This window comes from Eptesicus fuscus, chromosome 13 (genome assembly GCF_027574615.1).
Source record: "Eptesicus fuscus isolate TK198812 chromosome 13, DD_ASM_mEF_20220401, whole genome shotgun sequence".
Taxonomy (NCBI): Eukaryota; Metazoa; Chordata; class Mammalia; order Chiroptera; family Vespertilionidae; genus Eptesicus; species Eptesicus fuscus.
In genome coordinates, this window is record NC_072485.1 from 20,574,775 (window position 1) to 20,590,442 (window position 15,668).

Sequence of the window (15,668 nt, forward strand, 5' to 3'; positions counted from 1 at the left end):
TGAGGAGTTAGTCACATTTAAATTTTATTTTTCTTTTAAATGATTCTGTATTTTTCCAAGTTTTACAGGAAGGGTATTTTTAAGTTGAAATTAAGAGAAAATGATGTGAAGCAACTTATGGTATAGTTAAATAAGTGAAACTTAAAGGTGGGTATTGTGGTTAGGTAGAATAAATTTATCAAATTTGAAGATAGTTGATTTAGAGAACTAGTTTTCAAATTTTTCTGAAAGAAAACCTTTTAATTCAAATAAATATCTTATGGTACCGATTTAGAAATAGTAAGATAATAACTAAGTACATAAATATCTAATATTGTGCCATCGTTGCCCACTCTCTATCCCTTTCTGTTTTCTTTCTTTGCTTTTGGAAATTTTGGTCTTTAAAACTTGAAATTTATGGCTGAGGGGGCAGCTAGATTTGCATAACTAACTTGAATATAAAGATAGCATGGCTACAACTCCTTTTCACTAAACTGGCAGATACCAAAGCACCCTGAGGTCCATCAGATAAAAGAGTCATGGAAAGAAGGAGCATGATAAGGAGGGAGAGAAAGGAAGAGAAACAGGGAATGTGGAAAAAAGAAAGTCCCAATTTCAGAACCGAATTAAGCTAAATGGTCAAGGAGAACTCATCAAGGATGTCAGGAGAGTAGCAGCTGCCTTTCTGCGGGCATGCTTCTGCTTCGGGGAAGCGTGTGCCTGAGAGACGGAGGGAACTTCTGCTGATGGGGCATATCACCTGTGCGTGTTAAACTTGGCTGCAGCTGGGGGAAGGGAGCTTGGATTACTTGTATGCTATGTTCTATTATGGGACATCACAATTACCTATAAATTTAATCAAATTAGAGATGATAGAGTTGTAATAGTTGTGATAGAATTCTGATTCAGTCCCCTGAAAGCACCCAATGCATCTTTCTTACTGCTATGTAGAACACAATTTGAAAACTTATGATTTACATTAGTGACTCAGTTACACTTAAATTAATGTACATGAATATCACTCTGTCTGACTAGCTAATACCGCACAGTATCTCATTGGTCGGTAAGCTTTCAAATGGGGTTGAAAGTGCCAACCAGGGAAAAGGAAAGAGAAGGTTGTGGTCTCACGGAAGCCATGGGAAGAGGGTTTGAAGGTAAGAGTAGTCAACCATTTGAATGCTTTTTATTTTTTCACTAAGCAAATACTCATTACCATGCATCATAAACTGTGCTAGCCACTGAAACACGCCCCCACACACACACATGCATACATGCACACATGCACGCACACGTTTTATGTAGCACAGTCATTTTTAAAAATTTATAATGCGGTTGAAACATATGCTCAATTAACATTAAAGAAATATTTTCTCAGATTATGAAGAATTTTCTATGGAAATTTACATTTACTGGTGATACAAACATATGTATTTGATTTTAAAATGCAAACTTTTGAAGAATAATAAGTGCAACATTTATCTAACAGGAAGAACTATTACCTTAATTTTTATTTGAGAATTGACAATGAAATGCAATCTTAAGTTACATATTACTACACTCAAAAAGTGATTGAGGTCATTGAAAAAAAAATGGATACAAATACTATTATTTTGGATTGTTTTAAGAGTGCTATTTAAATTTTTCTATTTTTCATTTCTGCTTGAGACTACATTTAATCAAAAGAAAAATATAAACTATTACAGACATCTGTTCTAGTCACATTTTATGTGTAATATCACACCAAACCCAAATAATATAATTATGGTTATTGATGTTTTACACTAGACTTCTACTGCATAGAAAAATATTTTAAATTTGAACAGCCAAAGAATGTAATTTGAGATAGTCAGAAATATAATTCTAAGCACGTAACATTTAAAGCATATGGTTATTATTAGCCAAATTATTTTAGTGACCCCAAATATTATCTACCACTACTTCGTAAGTAAATGATTTATCAAAAATACCATTACATTAATTTCTCATGATCAGCCATAAATGCACACAGGTTGAGCTGACCTAGATAAAATATCCTTCCTATCTAAAGTATTCACTTTAATGGATTATTTTAGTGTCTATATTTCCCATACACAGTAGACTGTTTTAAGGTCTCGTAGATTATGCATTGCTCATGCCCTTCATGTGGGCCTGTGGCACCTCGCAGAATTGTGTCCTACAGACTCCATCTACTCAGCTACCAACCAAGTCTTGCCTCATTAGATGCTCATTTGTTTATCTTCTTTTTTTGTAGTGAATCTCTGAGTATCCAAATTTTACTATGACAGCAATGATTGTGAGATTATGAAGAAACATATGATGCTTTTGAAAAATGACACCTGGACTTATTTTTGTCAAACACAAAGCATACACACAAGATATTAAGAGAAATCCCCTATAGTCAAGCCACAACTAGGGAGGGAAAAGAAGAGAGGAAAGTTAAGAAACTATGGGGCCAACCTAACTAAGGGCATTTGTTGTGATATAGACTATTAAATAAGTATTTTAATATATTTAGTGGTAGAATAAATTAATGAAAATAGGACTAAAATAGATGATAAAAATTAACAAGCATATTTGGGGAAAAACCAAAATAGACATTCTAAAATACAAATTTGAGGTCTAAATTTTAATAAATACTAATCAGCAGTTTACTAGTAGACATTGATAAATATATACTTTTAATGATCTCTTTCCACAAGCATACATACAGAAATGTTTATATAAGCTGAACCATTTGAAAATGAGTCACCTATTTTCCTGTAAATATTTCAGCAGGCATCTCTGAAATTTAAGACCATTTGCCTACACAATCATAAGTACACACACACACACACACACACACACACACACACACACATATCCATACATTATAAATTTTGGTATCCTGGTAGAATATTTATGTTCAACATTAGACTACTGGATCTGGTTCTGTTCTTTAATTCTCTGCAAGACTTCTAGGCAACCCTGGAATCTCCTCAAGAAGAATTGCCATAATTGCTATCGGCTACATTTACATTCTGTTTTCAGCAGCTCAGAGTCACACATTCAGATTAAAGAGGAGCTCAGAATTATTCATTAAGCACATCTATTGGGGTTATAAATAAATATCAATAATTTGCTCATATTTTATAAAAATGGTAAAGAAACTAACTTGAACTGTCAAAATCTATTCAAAATAGGACTTGGGCTCGAATAAAAAAATCTGGGTCATATATTCTCTCTCTGTGAGATGTGTAACAAATAGCCCTGAACTCAACACACAACATCCTGGGTCCCCTCTCCAGATACCATCAGCCTGTCATGAGGCATTTTGCCTGGGATCTGGACTTTTTCAAGTCTCTACATGGAACTTGATTGATTCTCACTTTTGTCTTGCCAAGACTCCTGTCAGATTAACATATCTGCATCAGCCCAAAATTTGGTAAAGTCGGATCAAAATCAGATCAAAAATTGGTAAAATTCCTCACTGATTTCTAAAGTCTAAAATATTTCATCTGTTGTTTAAAAAACTTAGTGCTGCTGCCTTAACACAACGACCTGTTTGTCTATTTATCTTACAACTTTTTTTACATGCCCCTCATTATAGTTTGAACAGACCTACCTGTTATGTTTTACAACTTTAGACTTGTTCATGCCCCTCTCGAGTGGCAGTGTCCTAACCTTTCGATCGTGCATGATAGAACCCCAATTGTCTTACAAGAAAAGTGCCATCTTCTTCATCAAGCATTCCTGATTACTTTTACCTTAATGCCTGCTCTTTTGCATGTGACTCCTATATCGGGAAGATGTTTTAATATCTGTCTATCCTGACACGTCTCTCTTCAAAGCTTCACTAATTAAGCATTAATTGCTTGTGCCCTCCAGGATTTCTTTATGTGCTTCTTAGTAGTCTGAAGTTCATCACCTTCCTTCTTCACTTAAAAGATATGGTCCAAAGAATTTAATACTTAAGAATATTAAAGACACATTATTTGGAATGTGTCTTATTTAGTAGTGTACTTAAGGAGTACAAACAAGGTAGCAGAAGCTTTAGTTTCCATAAGCAAGCTGGACAGTCAATCTAGCACTATAATATTTGTCAGATTATTCAATAATTGCAGAGTCACTAATTCTTTGTAAGTAAAACGAGAGGCCCGATCTGTAGGGTGACCGGTAGGGTGATCGGTGGAGGGGAGGGCCCGTTGGCACCTGCCTTGGCTGGCCTGGGGCCTGTGGGCTGGGAGCGGCTCCTGCATCAAGCATCTGCCCCCTGGTGGCCAGTGCATGTCATAGCAACCAGTCCTTCCACAGTCATTCCAAGGTTTGGTCAATTTGCATATTAGGCTTTCATTTTACAGGATGAGAGTTATATTAACATATTCCTTGATTTTTGTGTGTGTGAAAAAAATACTATACATATTAACCCCCTTTAAATTGTAAAGCATTATACAAATGAAAGCATGATGTAGGCATGACCTCAATTTTAACCCTTTGTACTCGCTTTTTTCTCGATTCCTTTATTCTAATGCTAACCGTGTCGAGTCACACTCGACATCCGAGTGCAAAAGGTTAATAATTGTAATTATTTTTGTTTAATAGAGATATAGTAGTCAGAATATTGGGCTGAATGGTAGAAGAAGAAAGATTATTTAGAGATGGAGAAATATAGTTTGTTATGTATCTCAAATGACACTCAAAAAGCTAGCATTTACTCTTTGAAAGTAGGGAAGGCTGGAAATCAGAAAAGTGTTTCCCACTGGGAAACAGTAAGACTAGGAGGTAGCACATCTGTTCCTAAGCACTTAAACACTGAAATCCTTCTCTGCTTGGGCAGCTGTCTTTAAAGAAGAATCAGTACCGCCACTCAGTGCTCAACTAGACACAATCTTTCTCCCCTCAGGCAATAATTACCCCCCAGTTATCTCTTCCAGCCTTAAATGGCCCATCTTCTGGGCTGGGGCCTCAGTGAATCCACTACTGATTATTCATTCTTTTCCCACTGATCCTTGCCACACTTAAGCAATCTCTGCCAAGTTCTTTCTACTGGTCTTTAAAAGTGGCAAGGAATACAAATAAAATAAATACTGGCTTGGAACTAAGAACTTATAAAACCACCCTTAGAGAATATCAATTGACAAACTGATTTTCTCCTGTTAGCAATTGTTGGTGGAATTCAGGTCCCTAATTTGAACTTTTGCTCTATTTTGAAAGCAAAGATCTTTTCTGAGGAAATATGAAGTTTGTTACATGGTTTGAATAACCATTGGCTTTTTAGCTTAATTTAAGCCATATTGCTTTATTAAGGTTTTAACATATGAAATAATTGACTAAATTTGACTCATTAATATGAAGTTGAAATATCCATGGGAGAAGTCCAAGCAATCATTTTCATTTTCTAATGCCAACTAATGGCCTATAATCAAAGCATAGCCAGTTAGCTAAATGAGAAGCTATTAGCTTGTTTGTTTGAGGCCCAAAGAAAGGATAATGTAATTGCTAGGTTTTCTTTCCTACTGGAGATATGAGCCAGGCACATTTTCCGCCCCCATCAAAGTCAATCATTGTAGACGGTCAGTCTGACCAAAGAGCATTAAAAAGATTTCTCCTCAATAATAAGGGCTTTTAAAAATGTTGCCTGCATTATATTAAACTCTTTAAGCTCTCTTATTCGATTTGTCTGAGAAAAGTTCTGTAGTACTAAATTACAAGCATACATTTCTCAAGAAACTAGAAATTCACTGAGCAATGCAAAACTATAGGTGGAGAAGTGTAAGCCATATTTGGGGATTAAGGTTCTTCTAGGGCTTTACTTAAAATAAAATGCTGAGTTGGTGCATTGCTATTCTTGAGGAATGTTTACCACAAGCATTTTATGGTACCAAAGGATTTTTTTTCTTTCTCCTGTTACTAGTCAGTAAATTCCATTATCCAATGCTATCAATTTTGATTTAGCAATAACTTGACTATTTCCTTTGTCATCTAAGCTTTCTAATATAAAAAGCTAGTAAAGGTGCAGCCTTCAGTCAAATTATAAGGATTGGGAAATGGAATTGCATTTTTATTTATATTAGTTTATGCAAAAATAATCTAAATAGCTGTCAAAATGTCAAGGAACTAGCAGCATAATAAGGTTATCACCTTCACAGAGTTTATTTGATTTGCCCTTTGCTTATAAACATTATAAAAGGGTGATTATCAATGAACATATATTTCGACAGAGTGTGTGTCTTGAGAATTTGAGAAACAAAAACTTTATTAGAAATGGAAAATCTTGTCTATTGTGCTACTTATAATTCATATAATTACAAATTGATGAGAATCTTTCATACAGACCAGTAAGGGGGATTTGAAATAATCCCATGCAGCCCTTTTATACTTTAGATGGCAAAACTAAGTTCCAGAGAAGATAGACAACTTCTAGGTGACTACATTTAGCAGGGCCATCAATAGAATCCATCTCCCCTTTTTTCATGTGGACATTTCCCACTTTACAATATGTTTTCCATGGGAAGAAGTATATTGTGTACTGAATATTTGTGTTCCCTCAAAATTGATATGTCAAAACCCTACCTTACAATATGATACTATTAGGAGGTATGATCTTTGGAAGGAAGTGCATATTAGATGAAATCTTAAACGTGGAGCCCTTGTGAATGGAAACAGTGTCTTTCTAAATCCCCTCATAATGGGATTAGGGCTGGCTTCCTCTCTCTGAGCTCTGCTTAGTGGATACAATAGGTTGATAGTCTGCAACCTGGAAAAGAGCTCTCACTGGATCCACCGTGCTGACACCTTTATCTTAGACTGCCAGCTCCCAGGACTGTAACAAATAATTTCCTGTTGTTTATAAGCCAACCAGCCTATGGTACTTTCTTACAGCAGTCTGAGCAGACACAAACAGACTGAAAAACTGACAAGATTAAATATTAAACATTCAAAAATTTAATATTAAATACACTTCTTTCAGAGAGCCAATGCCTATTACAGGATTTGTGCTGATACAAATGAATCTGTTGACTCTGTATTGAAGATAAAGTATTTCATTTAATCAATGTTAACCATATTTAAGGGGTTCAAACTCCTTTATCAACCTTCTTCATGTAATGTGAACATTTCTTAGACTCAGTAACCAGATACTGTGAACAGCTCTGACAATTTGAGGCTCTTAGCACCTTGTCTTTAGCTGATGGTTTTATCTCAGGACCTCTTCTCTTTAAGAAATTTGGTTCACTCAGATTCAGAAATTCATAGCTCAAAGCTCACAAATCAAAACATTTAAGAGCCCAGATAAGATTATTCCTTATGTTTGTTATGCAGTCACAGGACATTTCTGTTCACATACACACAGAGGCTAGTTGCTATGACTCAAAAGATTTTGAAGCCATTTTAGTCATTTACTTATGCTCCTTTAACACCTTTAAACAATAGTAAACCCCACCCAACAGAAAAAGGCTGAACCACACTTTTCACTTTGCAAACACACTTACAGCATAATTTTCACTTTACTTTTCTTTAGCATACATCTGGTAAAGTACATTAGAATTTTTAAAAAATATCCTAATTTCTCTACTTGATAATCTTAGGAAAGAAGGAAGGTTAACTGAAAGTTACCAGAATTCTCTTTTGTTTACTTGTTCTCTATTCTTATAATCTCCCAACCTAAAACATTACCTTCAGGAATATTTACTCCATGCCATGTTATTAAATTACCTTTTTATTCACCAGAGAAAGAGATATTAATTTTTTAAAAAGGCATTCCTTTTTTCCTTGGGAAAAATTGAAATGAAATCTTTCTCTCTGGTTTCTGTAAGTGCTAGTTATTTAACAATGTAGTTCAATACTATCCTGACTGACTGACTCATGCATTCTCTGGGACATCAGGGTGTGAGATAAAAGTCTAGGCTAGGGCTTTCAAATTATGACTGCCATAACTATGTTTTTCTTTCTCACTCCCTTCCACTCTTTCTTTTTTTACTCTTTACCACTTTCTTCTCACTTAAAAAAAAAAAACAACAAAACAAACACAGTTCACTCTCAAACTGACCTCAATTTGAATGCCAAATCCACCACTTACCAAATGTAAACTTAGACTAGTTATTAATAATTTCTAAGCTCTAAATTCCTCTCTTCAAATAGGAATGACATATTCTTGGGGAAGTATGTATTCAATTCTTTTTTAAATACTGACTTATTTATTGTTGGGTTATTTGTCCTAATGATTGACATGCAAGTGTCATTTATATATTCTGGATATAAATTCATTTTCTCCTTCCTTTCTGTGTGCAGCTTTTCTGCCCCTTTATTTAACAGCAAAGGGGAGAGCAAAGGAAAATTGTGAATAATGAAAATATTCTATATCATGTGATATCCAACTGTGTATATTTATTAAAACTCTAATTTCTATATCTAAATTGATGAATTATATAAAATTAAAGCTCATTAGAACTGAGCTTTAAAAATTAGAGATGATAGTTGATAAGTTTAAAAATAAAACATTTTCTGAATATTAGTAGTAGTCAATGACATTTTAAAATTTATAAACATATAAGTATAAACTGTATGAAACTAAGCACTGATCTATAATGTCCATGTTTTGATTAAATAAATTCTGCACTAAGATATCAAGCAATATCAGGCATATTCTACCTTTTCTCCTCCTGTTTATAAGAATTGATTTGCAAGGATCTGTCACAGGGAGATCCTTGCCCTCTTCTAAGCAATGCTGTCCAAGATGATAAATGCTACTGCTGATAGCCTGAGTGTATGTGATAAAGTGGGGCTTTAAGCAATGATGATAAATAATAACCCAAAAACATAGGGTATGGAGACTGCCTTTTTGTTATAGCCACTTTACCCAAGTTTAAATTGCTCAACATTTTCTCAAAATATGTTTGTCAGTTTATCATGGTGATTACAAACACAGCTTAGATTTCGGTCCCAGATACAACACTTTCTAGCCTGTAGATACATGTACTCCACATATGTGTTCTCCACTTCCCATGCTTCTCTTGTAGAGTTACTTTAAGTTTTAAATGTTAGTATATATGAAGGGCTTCTGAATACTTGATGAGCACTACTCTACATTTCTTTTCTTTTTTTTATCAACACCTGAGGATATGTTTATTGATTTTAAAGAGATGAAGGGAGGGTGGGAGAAAAGAAGAAAGAGAGAGAGAGAGAGACAGATCAATCAGTTGCCTCCTATACTTGCCCCAACCAGGGACTGAACCTGCAACCTAGGTATGTTCTCTGACCGGGAATTGAACCCACCGCCTGTTGGTGTATGGTGTGACATTCCAACCAACTGAGTCATCTGACCAGGGCTAATCTACATTTCTATTTTTTTTTATTGATTTTTTTACAGAGAGGAAGAGAGAGGGATAGAGAGTTAGAAACATCGATGAGAGAAAACATCGATCAGCTGCCTCTTGCACACCCCCTACTGGGGATGTGCCCGCAACCAAGGTACATGCACTTGACCGGAATCGAACCTGGGACCCTTGAGTCCGCAGGCCGACACTCTATCCACTGAGCCAAACTGGTTTTGGCTAATCTACATTTCTTAAAAAAAAAAAAATCCTGATCACACATCCAAATCATATGTCTTTAGTTATTACCAAGCATTTCTCTGCTGTACCATGTTATGCCCAATCTTTCATTCCAAGACGTTTTTTTGACACTTTCATAACATTGGCAATGCCATCTAATAAGTATTCTGTACAGACTAACTCATGTTATTTTACAACTCTGTGAGCAGGGATCAATTTCTTTGATAGATAAGGAAAGTAAGGCTTAGACACTTTAAAGTAATTATCCAAGAATACTCAAATCATAACTGATTAAGTTTAGACTCAAACTCATGTATTCTAATGTCAAGCCAATAGCTAATACTTATATTAGCACTATTCTTTGACCTAAAGGCCCAAGCCAATACCGTTTGTTGCGCTCATTATATTCATCCTGGTTCCCTGAGGGAGAGGGAGAGAGAGAGAAGCAGTTCACATTTAAAAAAAAAATTAGAGAGAAGGGAACAAATACAAATGGGAGAGTTCTTGGCTGAGCACAGCATGTAATCATACCATCATGGGATGTCTTCAGAGAGGCAGTATGCACAATGCCATCTCAGTACAGGGAGGACATTTATTTTTCTGCCTTTTCCTTCTCATATTATATATATATATATATATATATATATATATATATATATATATATATATATATTTTATTTTTTTTTACTGATTTCAGAGAGGAAGGGAGAAGGAGAGAGAGATTGAAATGTCAATGATGAGAGAGAACCATTGATAGGCTGCCTCCTGCATGGCCCCTATGGGGGATCTAGCCCACAACCTGGGCATGTTCCCCTGACTGGAATCAAAAGCAGGACCTTTCAATCCCCAGGCCAATGTTCTATCCATTGAGCCAAACTGGCTCGGGCCCTTCTCATCTTTTATGTCTCTTTTGTCATCATCTGTCTTATGGATAATTTCTTTCTCTGAACATCCAGTTTGTTTCCCTAGACAAGCCAGGTGACTAAAGGAAAGACTAGAGCAACTAAGAATACTCTCTGGCCAGGGAGCAGGAAAACAGTGGCTCTTCAGCAGTAACACTACTCAGTGTTTTTTGAGCTTTAAACAGCCATGGCTTTAGCAGCAGCTGTTTGCTTCCATGGAGCCAGTAACGGGATGAGCCAGTGCCAGGGCCACTGTGGTGAGAAATCGAGGTCAATGTGCCAATCTGGGCTGATGCATAAACCAAATATGATATACCTGACACAAGAATTGTTGGCACATGTGTGTTTACTATCCTTCTAAAACTTTGCCTCCTTCAGCAAGCTTTCTGGTGGTTTTTGAGTTGGTTTTTTTTTAATTAATTATTATTTTCTTAGTTTTACTATGGTCAAAGGATAAACAGTAAACCCAAATGGAGAATATGCTTATGCCAGTCCAATAACTCCCTAGTTCTTGCAATTTACATTTTAAACTAGTTGGCATGGCATATGAAGACAATCACAATCACAGCAGCCTCAACTTTGCATTTCAGTCATATATCCTTACTATCTAAGCAATCCATATTCCTAAATGTACCCTTTGTTCCATCCTTATAATCAGATAATATGTCAGCAGATAATAAACAACCCAGAATCTCAGTGTTTTCCAATGTGAAATATATATATATATATTTCTCATTCATGCCAGTGTGCATTATCTACCACTCAGCTGAGTTTCACTTGGTTCACCTAGTTTTAGATGGGGTTAGCCTGGCTTGTCTGGATTAGCTTCAGATCTTCTCCATTTGTCTTGTTATCCTGTAATCTTCTTACACAGAATAGTCAATGATTTCCTCATATGTAGGGATTAAACTCAAGAAGGGATACATTAATGTATGATGCCTTTTAAAGCTCCTGTTCATAACATCACTTTCATACTCATGTCTCAAATCAAATTACATAGCCACGCCCCAAATCAATGGGTTAAGTAGTAAAATGCAACCACATTGCAGCATGGCAGACATTAGAGAAGAAATGGGTATTTGTGAAAATGAATACAATCACATAAGCCCTCAAGTATCTCATTATCGTTTATGCTTGTGTTTCTTCTAGCTTATTGCCAGGAACATCTTTGAGTCAGTGACTTCTATTATGAAGTGAAGGGATTATTAAAGTGTCAATTTTGGTTAAAGACATGACATGACCTTTAGACTTACATGACCCTCAGTTCAATATATTCCCTGCCATTCACTAACTTGTGCAAATATTTTTCTGAGCTCAACTTATTCATCTGTTAAATGGGAGTAATATTTTACCTGATTCGGTGTATTTTGAGGATTATGCATATGTATTACTCAGGTTAGGATAATTTAATTGCTATAATAAAACAGCAACACAAAGACAGAAACAGAACATATCTCAGTAGTTTAACAATATTCACATTTATTGCTGATTCACATAAAATCCATTATAGTTATTTCTGATAGGAAAGTTCTTTTTCAAGCAGAAATGCAGAATTCTGGCCTCTTGCATCTACAACATAGACATTTTTCATCACATCATATCACAACCATATTTTCCATGAAAAAAGAGAAGAGGAAAAAGAAACACCAGATTTACAAGCACACAGACCCAAAACTGCTATACATAGATTTGGCTCCCCCTTGATTGCTCAGAATTAGCCACATAACTCCCCCAGATGAGAGGGGGCTCTGGACTGCCATGCTTGGCTAAGAAGTTGTCATGGAATGGAAATACAGATCTTTGGTGTTTAGCCCTCTCTGCAACATGGTGTAGAGTACACAGCCCTTTACATATATTACTCACTCTATACATAATGTTCATTAAAGGTAGTCAAATATATCATGAAAGAAAGCATGCAAAAATAAATAAAATAAAAATGAACAGAAATTGTGAAAGTTATTTATAGTTAGGTAAAGAATTAACTTAGAAATTTTGAAACTTTTCATTGACATGCCACTGTTCACATCAGTGATATTTGAGCATTTCAGTTTCATTGTTTTCATTGTGCAATACCATTCTAGGTCTCTAAAAGTGCTCTGATTTTTAAAGTGAAAATGAACTAAAAGTGGTGCTCTGAGAAATTCATCACACATTTTCATTCTCATCTGACCCATCTCACAGAAATCGGGCTGTAATGTGAAGCCTGCTAGTTTGCAGTTATAAAACCAGGCCTGAAAATTATATAAGCCCATCTTGAATGTCTAACTATTTCAATAATTAGAAGTTATTGTTAATAATTACAGACCCATGTTTGTTTCTCAAAAATATCATTATAGCTGAGTTTCTATTGCAAAGTTGCAGCAACAGTTTATCTCATTATAAGCTTGTTAGATATTTCTAAATGTTCCATGTCTCTACTCTCACTTGTCCAAATTACTTACTCAACTGTTCTTGTTGGGCAATCATGGGTCTTCACAATACTATTATCATTTATTAATTGCTTTGGTAAATTCTCTCCATGTGACTGAGAAATAGTTATCTGGTAACCATCCTACCTAATAAAAGATTAATATGCAAATTGACCATACCTTTGCTGCACCCACAAGTCACACCCACCATCCACACCCACCAGCCAATCAGAGTGAGTATGCAAATAAACCCAACCAAGATGGCTACAGCCACAGAGAGCAGGAGGGAGGCTTGGGTTTTCCAGGCAACGGAGGAAGCTAAGCTTTCTGCCTGCCCTTGCCTCCACTCAAGGCTACAAAGTTTCAATTATAGCAGGTAAACAAATCCAAACAGAAATGACGGCAGCCACGGAGCTGGAAAAAGCAAGAGGCTAGGGTTGAAGGAGGAAGCCAAGCTTTTGCAGCCCTGGCCGGCCTAGGCCTCCATTCCAGGCTACAAAGTTTCAATTATAGAAGGTAAATAAACCCTAAACAGAAATGGCTGCTGCCACAGAGCAAGCAGAAGGCTTGGCTCCGCTCCAGGCTACAAAGTTTCAATTGTAGAAGGTAAATAAATTCCAGATACCAGCGCCTCTGCTTGGGTCGCCAGGGGGCGTGGCTGGCCTGCAAACCACCACAGGCCCCTTGCTCAGGCCGCCCCATGCCCCAAGGGGACCCACACCCTGTGGGACACCCTTCAGGGCAAACCAGCTGGCCCCCACCCATGCACCAGGCCTCTCTCCTATCTAATAAAAGAGTAATATGCAGATTGACCATCACTCCAACACACAATATGGCTGCCCCCATGTGGTCAAAGATCCTGCCCCCATGTGGACACAAGATGGCCACCACAAGATGGCCAGCAGGGGAGGGCAGTTGGGAGGCACCAGACCTGCAAGGGAGGGCAGTTGAGAGGTACCAGGCCTGCAAGGGAGGGCAGTTGGAAGTGATCAACCCTGCAGGGGAGGGCAGTTAGGGGTGACCAGACCAGCAGAGAAGGGAAGTTGGGGGCAAACAGGCTGGCAGAGGAGCAGTTAGGCATCAATCAGGCTGGCAGCTGAGTGGTTAGGGGGTGATCAGGCTGGCAGGCAGAAGGGGTTAGGGGCAATCAGGAAGGCAGGCAGGTGAGCAGTTGGGAGCCAGCAGTCCTGGATTGTGAGAGCGATGTCCGAACGGGCAGTCGGACATCCCTCGAGGGGTCCCAGATTGGAGAGGGTGCAGGCTGGGCTGAGGAACACCCCCCTCCATGCACAAATTTCATGCACCGGGCCTCTAGTTGCTTTATAAAATGAAAACTTTGCATGTTTTAAGCACGGGGCAACCACAGTGAAGTTTACCTTTACCAAGTCTGCCCTGGAGTGACTGCTAGTGTTAGGAGTTGGAGATTTATCACTAGAAAATCAGCATATCTGAATTTTAGTAAACATTCTATGTTGGACTCAGAGCATTATTAAAGGAATTTCAACACACAATGATAATTTTCCCCTATGGGAACACCTATGCTAAAGATGTAAAACAGTGTTCCTCAGAGTAGATATTTTCTTAGATGACCCAGACGTGACTCTACTTATAAAAGTGTTTCACCCATAGAGAGTTGGTTCAGAGAAATAAACTGTGTACTCCCCACACTAAACTCAAAGTGCAGCATCTATGGGCTGAGCAATTTATCTTATTTTCAAGATTCAAGCCTGACTTTAGAGCATAGGAAAAGGTTGGGGTGAAATGTGTAAATACTGAAAGGGCACAGAATGGTCATTTTTAATTGAATGGAGGGAAAATGGTACATTTTTCCTTTTTATTCTTTGCACTACCTCAATGCTCTGTCCCTGTTCAAAGGAGTAGAAAGGGAGCCAGAAGAAAAGATGGGTTTGACATAAGCAAGAGGTGTTTCCTTGACATCTACTTCCAGAGGAATCACCTCTAAAACTATATACTTCTCTTGGGTTCAACTCATAGATCCTGGTCCACATAGAAGATTTCTCAGTGGCCTTTTGAAGGTAACACAGCCTGAGGCGTTAAGTACTGTTGGAAAGCATGGCAAGCTCTTATTTTATCTGAATTAATTTTGGGTGTTGTTTACCCAATTATTCTCACAGGAACACCTTCCTACTTTTTCAAAGTAATGTGCCACCTTGTGGGAATTGTCTTTGAAACACAAATTGGCTGTATAATATCCATTCCCCCACTAATATTTTATATCTATTAAATTATTTTCTGGAGTCAAGGACCCTGCTTTCCTGTTCAGTAGAAACTGTAGTTCTTAATGGAGGCTACAAACACACACACACACACAAAAGCACACACACAAACTAGTGATTATTTCTATAAAGATTACACTATTTATCAAGGATTTCCCAAATAGTCCAGGACAGCTCACTGAGTTAGGCTCTGATTTGGAAAAATATTTTGTCTTATTGGAGGAGCCAAGGATACACTACTTCTCAGCTGTGACATTTGTAGTCCACAGGAATGTTTTAAGCATATATTGTCTTAATACAACACATTTATTGCAATTAACACTGGGAAATTTTATTTTTATTCTGAAAATATTATTTATATTTACAGTGTCTAGATACCCATTTTTTTCTTCAAAACCTTTGAAAAAGCAAATAAATAGGTTTGAGGTTTAAAAAAATGTGTGAACTCTTCCCTCTTGTCCTCCTACTCCATTTTTTATCCTTCTGACAGAGCAGTTGTTCTAGGGAACAAATCGATTTTGTCACTCCACTGATTAAAACCAAACAGGTGGCGACCCATCACCCAGTAGAAAGGTGTCTAAGCACCAGCACAGTGTAAAAGGACTCTGAGACCTG